This window comes from Lissotriton helveticus, chromosome 2_2 (genome assembly GCF_964261635.1).
Source record: "Lissotriton helveticus chromosome 2_2, aLisHel1.1, whole genome shotgun sequence".
Lineage (NCBI taxonomy): Eukaryota > Metazoa > Chordata > Amphibia > Caudata > Salamandridae > Lissotriton > Lissotriton helveticus.
Window position 1 is genome coordinate 468,189,372 of NC_136060.1, and position 17,205 is coordinate 468,206,576.

The 17,205-nt window shown below is 53.4% G+C and overlaps 1 protein-coding gene across 1 annotated transcript in view; it reads right to left on the bottom strand.

Annotated features, from left to right (window-relative positions):
* The window catches only part of SLC4A11 (solute carrier family 4 member 11), a 1,943,806-nt gene that overhangs the window by 412,065 nt on the left and 1,514,536 nt on the right, over positions 1 to 17,205 (bottom strand). The gene's annotated exons all lie outside the window — the stretch shown is intronic.

A 17,205-nucleotide genomic window follows, 5' to 3' on the forward strand; every position in this document is an offset into this window, starting at 1 on the left:
AAGACGAGAGGTTGGGGTGCACCATCTGCCCCCCGAACTTCGTGAGAAGGTCCGGCCTGCACGGCAGCCGTATGTGAGGAAGGAGAGACCGGTGAAGCAGGTCCGTGAACCACCACTGCCTGGGCCATTCCGGGGCAATCAGGATCATCCGTGCCCTGGACTGGGACAGCTTGATGAGCACCGTCGGAATCAGGGGGCTGGGTGGAAAAGCGTACACAAAGCTGTTCAACCAGTTGATCCATAACTCATTCCCCAGCGTCCCATGCTGGTAGTACCTGGAGGCGAAGTCTCGGCATTTTCTGTTTTCGGCGGTGGCAAACAGATCTACGTCTGGAGTCCCCCACCTTGCGAAGACTTCTCCTTGTACTTCGTCGTTTATGACCCATTCGTGGTTTTCCTGAATCAGTCTGCTCAGTGTGTCTGCCTGAACATTCTGCACACCTGGTAGATGGGTGGCCGTTATAGTCATTCCTCTGGCCAGAAGCCAGCGCCAGATCGCCTGCGCCTCCTGTGACAGAGTGCGTGATCTCGAGCCCCCTTGCTTGTTGAGAATACATCGTGGTCGTATTGTCAGTCTGTACAAGCAGAGAGTTGGTCCGGAAGGACGGATGAAAGGCCTTCAATGCCAAGTGAACAGCTCAGAGTTCCAGGAAATTGATGTGGTACGTGGACTCCATCGGGGCCACGTTCCTTGAATCTGTAAGTCTCCGGAGTGCGCCCCCCAGCCGTGGAGAGACGCATCCGTCACGATAGTCTGTGTGGGAATGTCCTTGTGGAAGGGGACCCCTCTGAGGAGGCTCTCCGCTGAACACCACCACTTCAGAGACTTAAGAGCATGCAGAGACAATCGTATCTTGTCGTCCCAAGACCCCTTCCTCTGATCCCACTGATCCTCCAAGCACTCCTGCAATGGTCTCATGTGCAGCCGTGCGTGAGGCGTGAGGAAGATACAAGAGGCCATCGACCCCAGTAGAGAAGACACCGTCCTCACTGTTGTAAATGGAGTGGTCATAAGAGCCTGAGCCTTCCGAAGGATTGATACCAGTCGCTCCTCCGAAGGAGACACGCTTGCTGACAGCGTATTGATGGAGGCTCTCAAGTACTGTATGCACTGGACCGGTGTCGGGACAGACTTGGACATGTTGACGTGTAACTCCAGCTTGTTCAGGAGAACGCACCTCTTGAGCTTCCGAAAAGGAGGAGGCCTTGATCAACCAATCGTCCATACACCTTGTTCTTCCTTAGGTGTGCAGCTACCACTGCCATGCACTTTGAGAATGTTCTGGGCGCAGACTTCAGCCCGAATGGCAGCACTGTGTACTGATAATGATTGGTGCCAACTTGGAATCGCAGGAACTTCCTGTGTTTGTGTGCAATGGGCACATGGAAGTACGCATCCTGTAGGTCTATAGCACATAGCCAGTCTCTCTGTTGCAGCAGAGGATAAATCTGATGCAATGACAGCATGCAAAACTTCTCTCTGCGAATCCACTTGTTTGCTTGTCGCAAATCCAGAATGGGCATGAACTCGTTCTTGTCCTTCTTGCGAACCAGAAAGAACCGGCAGTACAGACCTCTACCTCTTTGAGACAAAGGTACGTCTTCCATCGCCCTTTTCCTTAACAGGATATCAGCCTCCGCCTGGAGCTCACGAAGTTGAAACTGCGATCTGACCGGTGGAATTGATGGAGGCGGGCTGGTGAACCGAAGACTGTATCCATTGCAAACAATATTCAGCAGCCAAATGTCCGGAGAAATTTTTCTCCACTCTGCCAGAAAAAATTGAACGCTTCCCCCCACCGGAGTGGGTAACGGATGTAGGTGAAGTAACCGCTCAGGGTCGAGACCGAGCTGGGCCTTTGTTCGCTGTTGCGGACTGCTGGCCGCCTCTACCCTTCTGACGCTTCTGGAAGGGCTTCCGGAACTGCTGCGGCTGCTGTTGTTGCTGTCCCGAAGTCTGTCCACACCCTCTGCCCTGCACCCCAAACCGTCTCTGGAATGGGCGGTAGGTCTTCTTCTCCTTGGGCTTCTCCAACCCGACCGCCGTTAGGGTCTCGGCCTCCGCCTTCATGCGGGCCATTTCGTCATCCGCATGCTTGCCAAACAGGGTTTCCCCCGAGAAAGGCAGATTGGCCACCCGCTGCTGAGCTTCTGGCTTGAGCGATGTAAGTCTAAGCCAAGCGTGGCGTCGCTGGTTGACACCATGACAGTACCCATGTGCGGCCAGAAGCGACGTATCCGCAGCCACGCTGATGAGCTGGTTCGACACCAGCATCCTCTCCTTCAGGGTCTCTTGAAAGTCCTCTTTCTTCTCTCGGGGAAGGAACTCAGCGAATTGCTGGAGGGACTCCCATAGGGCACGATCGTATCGCCCTAGCAAAGCCGCCGCACTGGCCGCCTTCATCGCAGTAGAGGCCGGCCCACAGACTTTTCTGCCTGCCGAGTCGATCCATCGGCTCTCCTTATCAGGAGGCACAGTAGAAGACTGGGAGGTGGCATGTTGCTTCCTAGCCGCCGTCACTATGACAGAGTCCGGAGTCGGATCCATCCAAAGAAAGGCCGGGTCAGAATCGGGGGCCCTGTACTTCTTAAGGAGCCAGGAGGGAGCGGCTTTCGTCACCGCAGGGGTGAGAAACAACTCCTCTGCGGGCTCTACCAGTCCTGGCACTAGAGGCAGTAAAGGTTGAGACAGGTGTTTTTTATGCAGTGTCTCGAAAATCACGGATGTCGTGGGGGTAGGCACTGTCACCGTGATACCCAACTTAACTGCACCCCTCAGGAGAACATCCTGGAATGTGCTGATGTCGTCCACCGGAGATACTCTCGTCCCCGGGGTTTCCGACAAAGTCGGTGAGTAGGTTCTGGTCCCGGAAGAGTCTGTGCGGGACCGTGATCTTCGCCTCCTGTGACTCCGTCTTGATCTCGTAGAGGATCTGTGACGACCCCGCGATTTCCCCCTCCGACCTGAGCGAGATCGTGACCTCCTTGGCTTCGGGCGCTCCGCCGGCCTCACAGGAGTGGGCGACTTTGGCCCGGCAGGGGCCCTTGGCCAAGGGGTCCCCTTAGGGGGCGTCGGATTTCGAGGCATCGAAGCCGTCCTCGGAGGAACCGGAGGAGGCCTGTCAGCCAGAAGCTGAGGTTGAGGTAGAGGAAGAGGTAGAGGTTGAGGATGAGGTGGAAGCGGAGGCGGGGTGGGAGCCCGCGGAGGTGGTCCCCATGGCATTGGAGGAGGGGGCGTAACCGACTTTGGCCTAGAAGGCGTATACACTTCAGAATACACCGAGCCCGGGTGATCTGCCTTCTTTTCTAGGCTGGGGCGTTGGAGAATCCCCTATCTGCACCTGCCACATGCTAGACTGACTCCTGGTGCCAGAATTCCTTCGGGGCCTCTTTGGCGTCGAAGAACGTCAACCCGACGGCGAGCGTCAGCCCCTCGACGGCGAACTTCTCCTCCTCGACGGTGACCTTAGCCTCGACGGTGACCTTAGCCTCGACGGCGACCTTCACCTCGACGCCGAGCTTCGCCTCGACGCTGAGGGTCTGCGTGACTTTGACGTCCTTCTTGACGACGAGGATCCCCTCGACGACGACCTCCTTCTCTTCGCCGACTGCGAACGGCGGTGTTGCCTCGACGGCGAGCGCCGACGCCGGGTCACCTCTCGACGTCGATTACTCGACGCCGACAAATCGTCACGGTGATCTCGACGGCAATCTATTCAGTTCCCTCAACGCCGAGCGTCGACGCCGCTTCAACCCAGAGCCCTGGGGAGACGGGGAACCGACTGTAGTCATCCCTCTCGACGCCGTAGTCTGTCCAATCGACGCTGACGGAGAATGGGGACGTTTGCTGGTCTTCCTGCCCCTGGGGAGCCCCCCAGAGGCCTCAGCATGGGCAGAGGAAGCCCTTCCAGACCCACCTTGCGCCTTCAGTCTTCTGTCTTCCAGGCCTTGGAGCCTGATCTTCATCCTATTGCAGGAGAGTGGGGTCTGCAATCCTATGGTCACCCCAGATTTTTGCTTTTTGCTTCACTGGTTTACGACTTTCCCTGGCTGTGGGCCTGCTAATCAGACCCACAGCCTAGCTGTTCTCTCTCTAAATTGACAACCATGGACTTTAGGTGCATTTACCAAGTGGTACTGGGCCACCTTATCAGTCCCTGTACCCAGGGCATAGGTGTACCCAGGGCCTACCAGGGGCTGAAGCATGTATTATGCCACCCCTGGCTGGCCATCTAAAACTGACAATATATCTGCACGACAGCTGGGGCAAGGTGGTGTAATCACCCTTTGCTGTAGATATAGTATACCTATATCTAACCCTAAAATGGACACACATATTCCTATCAGTCACTCCTATGGAAGGCCTTATCAATCCTGAAGGCAGAGTGCTTGGAATTATGTGAGATGGTGCTCTGGCATGAGCTGAGCCCGTCTGCAGCTTGCGGAACCAAGTCCGAATAGCTGTTCCATGATAACGCTATACCATATACTCTTAAGTGCATTATCAACCTCGCGGTTAAATGCTAACTCTGGTATAACATTATCAAAACATGTCGAGTAAGGTGTCATACGAATTGGAATACTACCCCCTCGCCAATTCTGGCGACGGGGGTAGCATTCCACCCTTCTAGAGGGACACGACATGTATGTAACTGTGAACCCCGGTTAAAGTTAACTCGAGCCTTGGGATCACAAAATGGATGCTGCCACCACAGACACAAGTCTGACCTCCTGCTGCTGGGAGTCCTTCCAGCGAGGGCGGCTTGGACAAAGGGTTTCCTGCCTTGGAAGGTGCTAGCACCACCCCAGAAAGGATTTTGTGTATTGGGTAGGATAGGCCTGAAAGGAATGAGACATGCCTGGGGCACACAAGGTGCCCTGTGTGAGAAGTTGGCCTGATGTGCAGTGCTCACTATTCTAGTGATCACTATATATCAGTCCAAACAACCCTTATTGATGATTGGTTGTAAGTCGACCTTATAGACCAGCTATCCTAGTAGCATGGATACGAGCAGTCTAAGGCTAAGACTCTAGAGGGCGTGTTAAGCCAGCTGTTTTACCATCACATTACCCCTTGAACACCCAGTGAAAGGACACCACACAAGTTGTTATGAAAATAAACAGTGTATTTATTTATAACAAGACTACCCTGGCTCTTTATGAGACAGGGAGCTAAGCACACAACAAAACTCTTATAAAAATACTTAAGTTAGCACAGTATATACAAATGCCCGAGGGGCACGCTAAACCATATACTCAAAAAGTGGAATGCGAAATTACTAGCAGGTAAGTACAGTACTAATAGGCTTTGGAATCGCTAGGACTTGACTATAGAATCGTTAGATTACTTCTAGGAGGCCCAGGGGACTCGGGTGCAGAGTGTGCACTCTCACGCGGGATGCGGGACAAAGTCTATGATAGCTGTTAAAGTTAGTGTTCACGGGCGAACCCGACCTGGTAGGAAGAAAACGACAGTGGATCCTGACCCTTGGATAGTGAGGCTATGCTGGGGCACCGAAATGCCGAAGTTACCTAGCCCAGGGGCTGCAGCTGCATAGGTCTCAAAAGACGTCGGGAATCCTCGTAGACGGACCAGGAGCCTGGAAGAAAGATGCTGGCAGGCGACCAGTGAAGAGAGTTCGAGTTGATCCAAGCCTGGATCTTGAAGATGGATGACACCTGAAAGCAGAGGGGACCAAGTTCGTGACTACTAGCCAGTAGTCAGGGGCACCAGGAGGCACCGGAGGGTAGTCACCTCGACTAGGTGAGTGGGCGACGCTGTGCTCTGCAGATCTCACGGACCAGGAGGCGTTGTCGGCGACCAGGATGGAGGGGCGAGCTGTCCCACGATGGATGAAGCTGTCGGCGTCGAAGGACCCAGGATTGGGCAACAAAGCCTTGGCTAATTCAAGCCCACGCGGTGGACTCAAAATGGCGTCTTGAGTGGACCAGGAGGGTCCGGGATGCTCCTCTTCTGGAAGGGAGCAAGAACCAGTCTGGAGCAACCAGACCAGCAGCAGTGATGTCGTCGGGCGTCGTTCAGAAGGCCACAAGCCAGCGGGCTAGTAGCCAAACAACGCGGTGAGCAGCAAAAAGCAGAAGGGCCCCACGCCGATCGTGGAGATGCTGGGGGGCTGATCTTCGGTGCTGGAGCTGCTCAGGGTCGGGGCTTCTCGGACCCCAAAGCACTCGCCAGTAGATTACCCGGCGGGCTTGCTGTGAAGAAGTCGTGCAGTCTTGGCAATAGTCGGTCCCTTGAGGTCTCGTCGCACTCACGGTTCTGAGCTTGGCTGTAGAGGTGAGTAGAGGTCGGAGGTGCCAGGGAAGCCGGGTCTTGTCGAGCTGGACAGTCGGATTCCGGAGGAAGGACTTGCAGCAGACCGCAGTGTTCTTAAGGTGGTGCCTGCGGATGCAGGGTGACTACTCCTTAGCCACAAGGGAGAATCTTGAAGAAGAAATCTTGATGTCCTTTCGTAGAAAGTCGTGTCTTGATTCCAAAGATGATCTAATTTGGAAGGGGGCCTGCTCCTACCTTTATCTGGGAAAAGGGGGCTGGCACGCGACTAAGTCCTGCCCTATTGGTGGGACCAGGAGGGGGGTGGTTACACCCCTCTCCTTTTGGCGGGCTTTCCCCAGGCCAGGGGCTGGAGTGCCCCTGGAACTGGTTTCAGCCGGCCTATGCACAGTGAGCACCGGGGTGCCACTTGCAGTCACCTTCCTCTGTAGCCCTGCCTACCTGGAATACACAAAACCCTGTCTGGGACGGTGCTGGCACCGCCCCTGGCAGGAAACCCTTTGTCCTTGCCTCCTGCTCTGGGAGGACTCCCAGCAGCAGGAGGGCAGACTTGTGTCTCGGTGGCAGCATCCATTTTGTGGATGCTAAGGCTCTGTCTGACTTTAACCGGGGTTACAGGTTACATACATGTCGTGTCCCTCTAGAAAGGTGGAATGCTAACCCCGTCGCCAGAATTGGCGAGGGGTTAGTATTCCAATTCGTATGACACCTTACTCGACATGTTTTGATAAAGCGATACCAGAGTTGGCATATAACCGCGAGGATTATAATGCACTTAAGAGTATATGGTATGCGATATCATGGAAACGGCTAAGGGATGGATCCCGAAAACAGCAGACAGGCTCAGCTCATGCCAGAGCACCATCTCACACGATTCCAAGCACTCTGCCTTCAGGATTGTTAAGGCCTGCCATAGGAGTGACTGATAGGAGATCTGTGTGTCCATTTTTAGGGTTAGATATAGGTATACTATATCTAAAGCAAAGGGTGATTACACCACCTTGCCCCAGCTGTCAAGCAGCCAGTTGTGTCAGATTTGGATGGCCAGCCAGGGGTGGCATAATACATGCTGCAGCCCCTGGGTACACCTATGCCCTGGGTACCTAAGGTACACTGTACAGGCACTGATAAGGTGACTCAGTATCCAATTTAGATATGTACCTAAGTGTGAGAAGTTGGCCTGATGTGCAGTGCTCACTATTCTAGTGATCACTATATATCAGTCCAAACAACCCTTATTGATGATTGGTTGTAAGTCAACCTTATAGACCAGCTATCCTAGTAGCATGGATACGAGCAGTCTAAGGCTAAGACTCTAGAGGGCGTGTTAAGCCAGCTGTTTTACCATCACATTACCCCTTGAACACCCAGTGAAAGGACACCACACAAGTTGTTATGAAAATAAACAGTGTATTTATTTATAACAAGACTACCCTGGCTCTTTATGAGACAGGGAGCTAAGCACACAACAAAACTCTTACGAAAATACTTTTAAGTTAGCACGTTACACAAATGCCCGAGGGGCACGAAAAACCATATACGCTAAAAGTGGAATGCGAATTACTAGCAGGTAAGTAACAGTTCTAATAGGCTTTGGAATCGCTAGGACTGGACTAGGGAATCGTTAGATTACTACTAGGAGGCCTAGGGGACTCGGGTGCAGAGTGTGCACTCTCACGCGGGATGCGGGACAAAGTCTATGGAAGCTAGAATTCACAAAGTTAATGTTCACGGGCGAACCCGACCTGGTAGGGAGAAAACGACAGTGGATCCTGACCCTTGGATAGTGAGGCTATGCTGGGACACCGGAGTGCCGAAGTTACCTAGCCCAGGGGCTGCAGCTGCATAGGTCTGAAAAGACGTCGGGGATCTCGTTGCCGGACCAGGAGCCTGGAAGGAAGAAGTTGCTGGCAGGCGACCAGTGAAGGAAAGTTCGATGGATCCAAGCCTGGATCAAGGAAGAAGAAAACCTGAAAGCAGAGGGGACCAAGTTCTTGAATCACTAGCCAGTGATTAAGTGGGCACCAGGATGGCACCGGGCGAAGTCACCGCAGTCAGGTGAGTGGGCACTGCTGGGCTCTGCAGTCTCTCGGACCAGGAGGCGTTGTCGGCGACCAGGATGGAGGTGCGAGCTGTCCCACGAAGGATGAAGTCGTTGGCGTCGAAGTTACCCAGGATTGGGCAACAAGCCTTGGCTAATTCAAGCCCACGCGGTGGACTCAAAATGGCGTCTTGAGTGGACCAGGAGGGTCCAGGGTGCTCCTCTTCTGGAAGGGAGCAAGGGCCAGTCTGGAGCAACCAGACCAGCAGCAGAAATGTCGTCGGGCGTCGTCAGGAAGGCCACAAGCCAACGGGCTAGTAGCCAAACAACGCGGTGAGCAGCGGAAAGCAGAAGGGCCCCACGCAGATCGTGGAGATGCTGGGGGGCTGCACTTCGGAGCTGGAGCTGCTCAGAGTCGGGGCTTCTCGGACCCCAAAGCACTCACCAGTAGATTACTCGGCGGGCTTGCTGGAAAGAAGTCGTGCAGTCTTGCAGATGGCCGGTCCCTTGAGGTCTCGTCGCACCCACGGTTCTCAGCTGGGCTGTAGAGGTGGGTAGAGGTCAGAGGTGCCAGGGAAGCCGGTTCTCGTCGAGCTGGGCAGTCGGATTCCGGAGGAAGGACTTACAGCAGACCGCAGTGTTCTTGGATGGTGCCTGCGGATGCAGGGTGACTACTCCTTAGTCACAAGGGAGAAATCTTAGGAAGAAGTCTTGAGTTCTTTTCGCAGAAAGTAGTTTCAGGATTCAAAGATGATCTGATTTGGAAGGGGGCCAGTCTCTACCTTTATCCTGTAAAAAGGGGCTGGCACGCGACTAAGTCCTGCCCTATGGGTGGGACTAGGAGGGGGGTGGTTACACCCACTTCCTTGGCGGGCTTTTCCCCAGCACAGGGTCTGGAGTGACCCTGGAACTGGTTCCAGCCAGCCTATGCACAGTGAGCACCGGGGTGCCACGTGCAGTCACCTTCCTCTAAAGCCCTGCCTACCTACAATACACAAAACCCTGTCTGGGACGGTGCTGGCACCGCCCCTGGCAGGAAACCCTTTGTCCTTATCTCCTGCTCTGGGAGGACTCCCAGCAGCAGGAGGGCAGACTTGTGTCTCGGTGGCAGCATCCATTTTGTGGATGCTAAGGCTCTGTCTGACTTTTAACCGGGTTATAGGTTACAGGCATGCCGTGTCCCTCTAGAAGGGTGGAATGCTAACCCCGTCGCCAGAATTGGCGAGGGGTTAGTATTCCAATTCGTATGACACCTTACTCGACATGTTTTGATAAAGCGATACCAGAGTTGGCACATAACCGCGAGGATTATAATGCACTTAAGAGTATATGGTATGCGATATCATGGAAACGGCTAAGGGATGGATCCCGAAAGCCGCAGACAGGCTCAGCTCATGCTAGAGCACCATCTCACACGATTCCAAGCACTCTGCCTTCAGGATTGTTAAGGCCTGCTATAGGAGTGACTGATAGGAGATCTGTGTGTCCATTTTTAGGGTTAGATATAGGTATACTATATCTAAAGCAAAGGGTGAGTACACCACCTTGCCCCAGCTGTCGTGCAGCCAGTTGTGTCAGTTTTAGTTAGTCAATCCAGGGGTGGCATAATACATGCTTCAGCCCCTGGGAGACTCCTGGGTGCACCTCAGCCCTGGGTACAGGGACTTGGAGAGGGCCCAGTGCCAATTCAGTACCTGAGTACAATTTGGATAGAGAGAACAGCTAGGCTGTGGGTCTGATTAGCAGGCCCACAGCCAGGGAAAGTCGTAAACCAGTGCAGCAAAAAGCAAAAAATCTGGGTGATCATAGGATTGCAGACCCTACTCTCCTACACTAAGGTACATGGAATCCATTTTACAGAGAGAGCAGTAGGCCTGGGGTCCTGAATAGCAGGGCCCCAGGTCAACTAAGTCAGAAAACCAGCAAAACACCAGGCAAAAAGTTGGGGGCAACCATAGTCAGGAATCTACCTTCCTACACCTGTGCATACACTGGTTCAAACCAGTTGCTGGGGCACTTCAGCCCCAGCTCTGGTGGGAAACCGGACAAAGGATAGGGGGTGTAACCACCCCCCTTCCTGGTCCCACCCAGGGGAGGGACCTAGTCAGTAGTGCATCCCCCTTTAGCAGGATAAAGGTAGGAGCTGGTCCCATTCCAAATTAGATTAATCCTGAACTACTCTACAAGAAGAAACTCTGGACTTCGACGTTCTGCTCCACAGAAGACTGAAGAAATCTCCCTTGTGGGCAAGGAGTGTCCACCCTGCACCTGCAGGCACCATCAAGCATCCAGCGGCTTCACTTTGTCGTCTTCCCTCGAGGATCCAGACTTCAGAGCCCGACGAGACCCGGATTCCCAGGCCTCTCCGACCTCAACCTGCATCTACAGCAAAGCTGAGACCCGTGGGTGCGACGAGACACGTGGGACCGGCCATCTTGAACGAACCTGCACTTCGCTTCCAGCACGACTCCCGAGGTAAACTCGACCAAGTGCTTTGGGGACTGAGAAGCCCCAGCCCCGAGCAGCCCCTGCACCGAAGATCAGCCCTCCAGCATCCACGAGATCTGCGTGGGGCCCTTCTGCTGGTCTGCTGCTCGACGCGTTGTCTGGTCACTTGCCGGCTGGCTAGTGGCCTCCTAGACGACGAACCTTTGAATCTTCACTGCTGGTCTGGTTGCTCCAGACTGGCCCTTGCTCCCTTCCAAAAGAGGGGCACCCCGGACTCTACTAGTCCGCACCAGACGCTTTCTCCACTTACCGCGTGGGTTGCCTTTGCCAAGGCCTGTTGACGCCGATTCCGGATCCAACACCGGCGACCGCGAGAGCCTGCGTGGGACAGCTCGTGCCTCCATCCTGGTCGTCGAAGACACCTCCTCTGGTCCACGTGGCTGCAGAGTCAAGCGTCCACTCTTCACCTGATCGCGATGACAGCATCTGGTTCCTTCCTGGTTCCACACCGGTCACTGGCTAGTGACTTTGAACGCTGTCCCCTCTGCTTTCAGGTCCTCTTCTTCACCGATCCACCCTTGGATCGCACCGGACATCTTCCTCCTGGTCGCCTGCATCTTTTCTTTCAGGCTCCATTGACTTCAACGCGAGAACGCGACACACTTTGGCACCTATACACCCGCAGTCCGTGGGTGAGGTAACAAGAGCATTTCGGTGCTCAAGGGTAGTCTAACTGTCCTAGTGTCCAGTTCCACAGTCGTTGTTGTCCTAACTAGTCAGGATTCTCCGTACTTACCTTTAACTTGAACTTGAACTGTACTGTCCATAGACGTTGTTACGCATCTCGCGTGTGAGTTCACACTCTGCACACGCGTTCCGTGGGCCTCCTATTACTTACCTAGAGTTAGTGTAGCGTGGTCCCATCGATCCTACAGCCTCTGAACAGCTCCATTCCTATTATGGACTTTCACATTCCACTTACTTAGTATATGGTTTGTCGTGCCCCTAGGGCACCATTGTCATTTTGTGAAACTTGTCGTATTTTTCGTAAGAGATTGTCATGTGCTTAGCCCTCTGAACTCATAAAGAGTTCAGAGGTGTTGTTATTAATAAATATACTGTTTATTTTCATAACAACCTGTGTGGTGTCCTTTCATCTGGTATTCAAGGGGTTATATTGTGGTAAAACAGCTGGCTTCACATGCCAAAATAGTTTAGCCTAAGACTGCTTTGTCCATGCTACCATTAGGATAGCTGGTCTATAAGGTTGACTTACAACCAATCACCATAAGGGTTGTTTGGACTGATACAAGGTGATCACTAGAACTAGTGAGCATCATATATCAGGCCAACTTCTCACACCTATCTCTCAGGGTTCTGCTAGAGAAGCCCTGGCAGATGTCACACTCCTCTAGGACATGAGATGAGGGAAGGCAGATGAGGCACACCTATTGTGGGTCCGACTTAGCCTTCTTCCTCGAGCACTCTAGGCATTTGTCAAATAATGCAGGCATATTGACTAATAAAGAGTGCACCAAGACAAACACAAGGAAGAAACACCAAAGTACTTCAAGAAAAGCACTCAAACAAACTTGAAAAAAGTGAAAAATCACCAATTGAACCCTTGAAAAGGAAGAGCTCAATGCTCCAGGGTCCTGCTCGCAGGAGCCGGAAAAAAGAACAGAGTAAAAGGGACCTGCAGTGCATTCTGGGATACTGTGAGACTTCTGGAAAGTTCTCTTAAAGGCACAGTATCCTGTTCTGAGCCACATAATGGCAGCCTAGGGGCTTGTCTGTCCATTCCTTCCTCTCCATCATTCCTGAGGGTCTTGCTGGTAAAAGCAAGTGTTTCTTTGTGAAGAAACCTGGACAGGGTGTGCTGTTTGTGGATTTTTGGTGGAATTTCTAGTTGAAGTACTGGACAGTGTAGCCTGTGGATATAGGCTGCATTATCTGTCTTTAAATTCTCTCTTAAGTGTCGTTGCAGTTCTGCATGTTTTGACAACTTAAGAGATTGTTTTTGATTGCTCCTGGGTCCACGCACATGGGCGGGACTATTCACTAGATTATGACTATACACAGATCCCCTACTACAGAAGCAGTAGTTCATCCACCCGGAACTGTTGTGTGCGTCTCAGGTAAAATGAGAGCGCGCGTTTTGGGTCCAGACGGTGGAGACACTTTCTCTCTGGAAGGAGGCGGAAAGAAGGTGGGCAAAGTGATGGTCTGCCCGATGTGGAAGGCAGTGACAACATTTGGCAGAAAGGATGGGCGTGTCTTGAGCACAACCTTATCCGGATTGATAGACAGAAAAGGAGGTTTACAAGAAAGAGCCTGGAGCTCACACCCTCCTGGCAGAGGTGATGGCAACCAGGGAAGCAGTCTTTAAAGTTAACAAATGAAGTGGGCAATTGTGAAGGGGCTTAAATGAAGCACACATTAAAATTTTAAAAACCAGGTTCAAGTCCCACTGTGGCATTACAAACGGAATCGGAGGGAAAATATGAGTAATGCCTTTGAGGAATCTATTAACAGAGGACTTGAAAAGAGAGGGCTGATCAGGAAGCCTGTGAAAGGTTAAAATAGCAGAAAGATACCCATTGATAGTGCGCAGAGGAGAGCCCTGCTGTGCCAAAGAAAGAAGGAACAAAAGAACTTCAGAAAGAGGGGCAGAAATGGGATCCTCAGCCTTTGCTGTTCACCATGCCACAAATTTGTTCAACCTGCAGGTGTATACCAACTTAGTGGAGGTAGGCCTGGGTGCCAGAATGACATTACGGACTTCAGGAGGAAATTCTAAAGGAATCAACTGCCGCCGCTCAATCTTCACGCATAGAGGTGGAGTCTGGACAGGTTCAGGTGGAGGACCGTCCCCTGCTGGTGCGACAGAAGATCCGCCTGAAGAGGCAGTCGGATCGGGGAATCGATGGTTATACTGAGTAGCTCGGGAAACCAAACTCTTCAAGCCCAGTCCGGAGCCACAAGAAGGACTTGGGACCGGTCGCACCTCATCTTCTTCAGCACTCTGGGCAGAAGTAGTATAGGCGGAAAGGCGTACAACAGACCGCAACCCCACCCACGACGAATAGCGGTGCCTAGCGAGTGCCGCCATAGAAATTCCAATGCACTGAACCGCTGACATTGCACGTTCTCTTCGGTGGCGAATAGATCTAACCAAGGCTCTCCCCACTGTTGAAAGAGACCGTGTGCCACGTCCGAGTGAAGTGGTCATTTGTGTTCCCTCATGCACCTGCAGCTGAGTTCGTCTGTCCTGGGGTTCAGTGAACCTGCCAGGTGTTAAACCACCAGGGAAACGCTCTGATGTTCCAGCCATGTTCAAAGGTCCAGGGCATCATGACATAGGGTCCATGACCCCACCCCGCACTGTTTGTTGCAGTACCACATGGCGGTGGTGCTTCCTGTGAACACCTGCACTACTCTCCCCTTGACAGAGGAAAGGAATGCCTTCAGTGCAAGTCGGATCGCCCGAAGCTCCAGAAGGTTGATATGGAGCTTGGACTCCGCTGGAGACCAGAGGCCTCTTATCTCCGCTTCTCCCATGTGGCCCCCCCGATCCCAGGAGGGACGAACCCGTCGCACAAGTAACTACTTGTGTAACGATATATCTGTAAGAGACATTAGTTAGTGATAGATTCCTTACCTTAGAATATCCCCAGGCATCAGACTGGATCCGGAGAGTTTTGCACAGCAATACCTGTGCGCGCCGGCAGGCGTCGTCCTCGGCTCCACGTCCGTCGTCGGCGTCGTTAGCGCGGAATGAGGTCGGAGTACTTAGACGCCGCCCATGCGCGCTGACGTCAGTTCTGATACACAGCTTTTCCGCGCCAGATACGCAGAGCCATGATAGAACCGACACTGGTGCCATGAAACTAGGGCCCTGAAAGGGGATGACCTTAACCCTAGATATCGGTTCGCAGAACGGGGAGGATGGGTGGGTCGGTAAGGAATCTATCACTAACTAATGTCTCTTACAGATATATCGTTACACAAGTAGTAACTTGTGCATCTGAAAGAGACACGTTAGTAATAGATTCCTTACCTTGGAATAGATACCCCAGCAATACCAACCCCGGTGGTGGGTCTGCGAACCAATAATCACACCAGAAAGTCCTGGAGGACGGAACGGCCAAAGTAGCCATCCCTCCGGACTTGGCTGTCCAGGCAGTAGTGTCGTGCAAACGTGTGCAGCGAGGCCCACGTAGCTGCCTGGCAAATGTCCTGCAAGGGCATTCCTCGGCCCAGGGCAGTGGTAGTCGCCGTGGCCCGAGTGGAATGATCCCGCAACCCAACAGGGGGCTCCTTCTTAGCCAAGGAGTAACATGCCTGGATACACAAGATGATCCACCGCGAGATGGTCCGCTTGTGCACCGCCTTTCCCTTCTTAGCGCCCACGTAACCAACAAAGAGTTGGTCATCCACCCGGAACTGGCGTGTGCGATCCAGATAGTAAGAGAGCACACGTTTTGGGTCCAGACGGTGGAGCCTCTTTTCCTGTTTCGAGGGATGCGGAGGCGGAAAGAAGGTGGCCAAGGTAATGGACTGCCTGATGTGGAAGGCCGTGACAACCTTGGGCAGGAAAGAGGGTCTCGTCCGCAACACAACCTTGTCCGGATGGACAGAGAGGAAAGGAGGTGTAGAAGAAAGAGCCTGGAGCTCACTCACTCTCCAGGCAGAGGTGATGGCAACCAGGAAAGCAGTCTTCAAAGTAAGAAGACTGAGAGGACAGTTATGGAGCGGCTCAAAGGGAGCACACATTAGGTAATTAAGTACAAGATTCAAGTCCCACTGGGGCATCACGAAAGGAACAGGAGGGAACATGTGTGTGATGCCCTTCAAAAACCTATTTACAATGGGGGACTTGAACAAGGAAGGCTGATCAGGTAGCCTTAAGAAGGTGGAAAGGGCAGAAAGGTATCCCTTGACAGTGCCCATAGCAGAGCCCTGCTGGGCAAGAGAAAGAAGAAAGAGGAGAACCTCAGAAAGGGGTGCAGAGAGTGGATCCACAGCCTTTGCTGTGCACCATGCCACAAATCTGTTCCACTTGCAGGCGTATATCGACTTTGTGGAGGGACGCCTGACTGCCAGAATGACATTACAGACTTCGGGAGGCAAGTCAAATGGCCTCAACTGTCGCCGCTCAATCTCCAAGCTTGTAGGTGGAGACTGGACAGGTTCGGGTGGAGAACCGTCCCCTGCTGCTGCGACAGAAGGTCCTCCCGAAGAGGCAGACGAATCGTGGGATCAACTGACATGCTGAGTAGCTCGGGAGACCAGTACCTTCGTGCCCAGTCCGGAGCCACAAGGCTAACCTGGGCCCAGTCGCGCCTGATCTTCTTCAGCACTCTGGGCAGAAGTGGTATAGGCGGAAAGGCATACAATAGACCGCAACTCCACTCGCGACAAAAAGCGTCTCTGAGCGAGTGCCGCCTTGGAAATTCCAACGCGCAGAACTGATGACATTGCGCGTTCTCTTCTGTGGCGAATAGATCTAACCAAGGCTCTCCCCACTGCTGAAAGAGGCCTTGCTCCACGTCAGAGTTCAGGCGCTATTCGTGATCCATCATGCACCGACGGCTGAGTTCGTCCGCCCAGGCATTCAGAGAACCTGCCAGGTGTTGAACCACCAGGGTCACTCCCTGATGTTCCAGCCACTGCCAGAGGCGCTGAGCCTCCTGGCATAGGGTCCACGACCCCACCCCGCCCTGTTTGTTGCAGTACCACATGGCGGTGGTGTTGTCCGTGAACACCTGCACTATACTCCCCCGGACAGAGGGGAGGAATGCCTTCAGGGCTAGTCGGATCACCCGCAGCTCCAAAAAGTTGATATGGAGCCGGGACTCCGCCGGAGACCAGAGGCCTCTGATCTCCGCCTCTCCCATGTGGCCTCCCCAGCCCTGGAGGGACGCGTCCGTCACAACCACGTGCTCCGGATGGGGTAGGGAGAGGGATCTGCCACTGACCCAATCGCGGTCCGTGAGCCACCACTGCAACCGTCTTGCAGTGCCCTCCGAGATCAAGACATGATCGGACAAGTTGCCCTGATGCTGGGCCCACTGAAACTTCAGGTCCCACTGCAGAGCCCGCATCCGCCACCGGGCGTGATGCACCAGAAGGATGCAGGATGCCATCAGCTCAAGAAGCCGCAGTGTCAATCTGACCGACACTCTGGATAAAGGCTGAAAGATCGGAATCAAGAGCCTGAATACCCCGAACCCGCTGTTCAAGAGGATAAACCTGAAACTGCGCCGAGTCTAGAACCGCCCCGATGAAGAGGAGCTTCTGAGAGGGACACAGGTGCGACTTCGGCACGTTGATGGAGAACCCCAGCAAGTGCAGGAGTGCGGCCGTAGTCTGGAGATGGCTGACTACTGTCTGGGGCGAGCCCGCCTTCAACAACCAG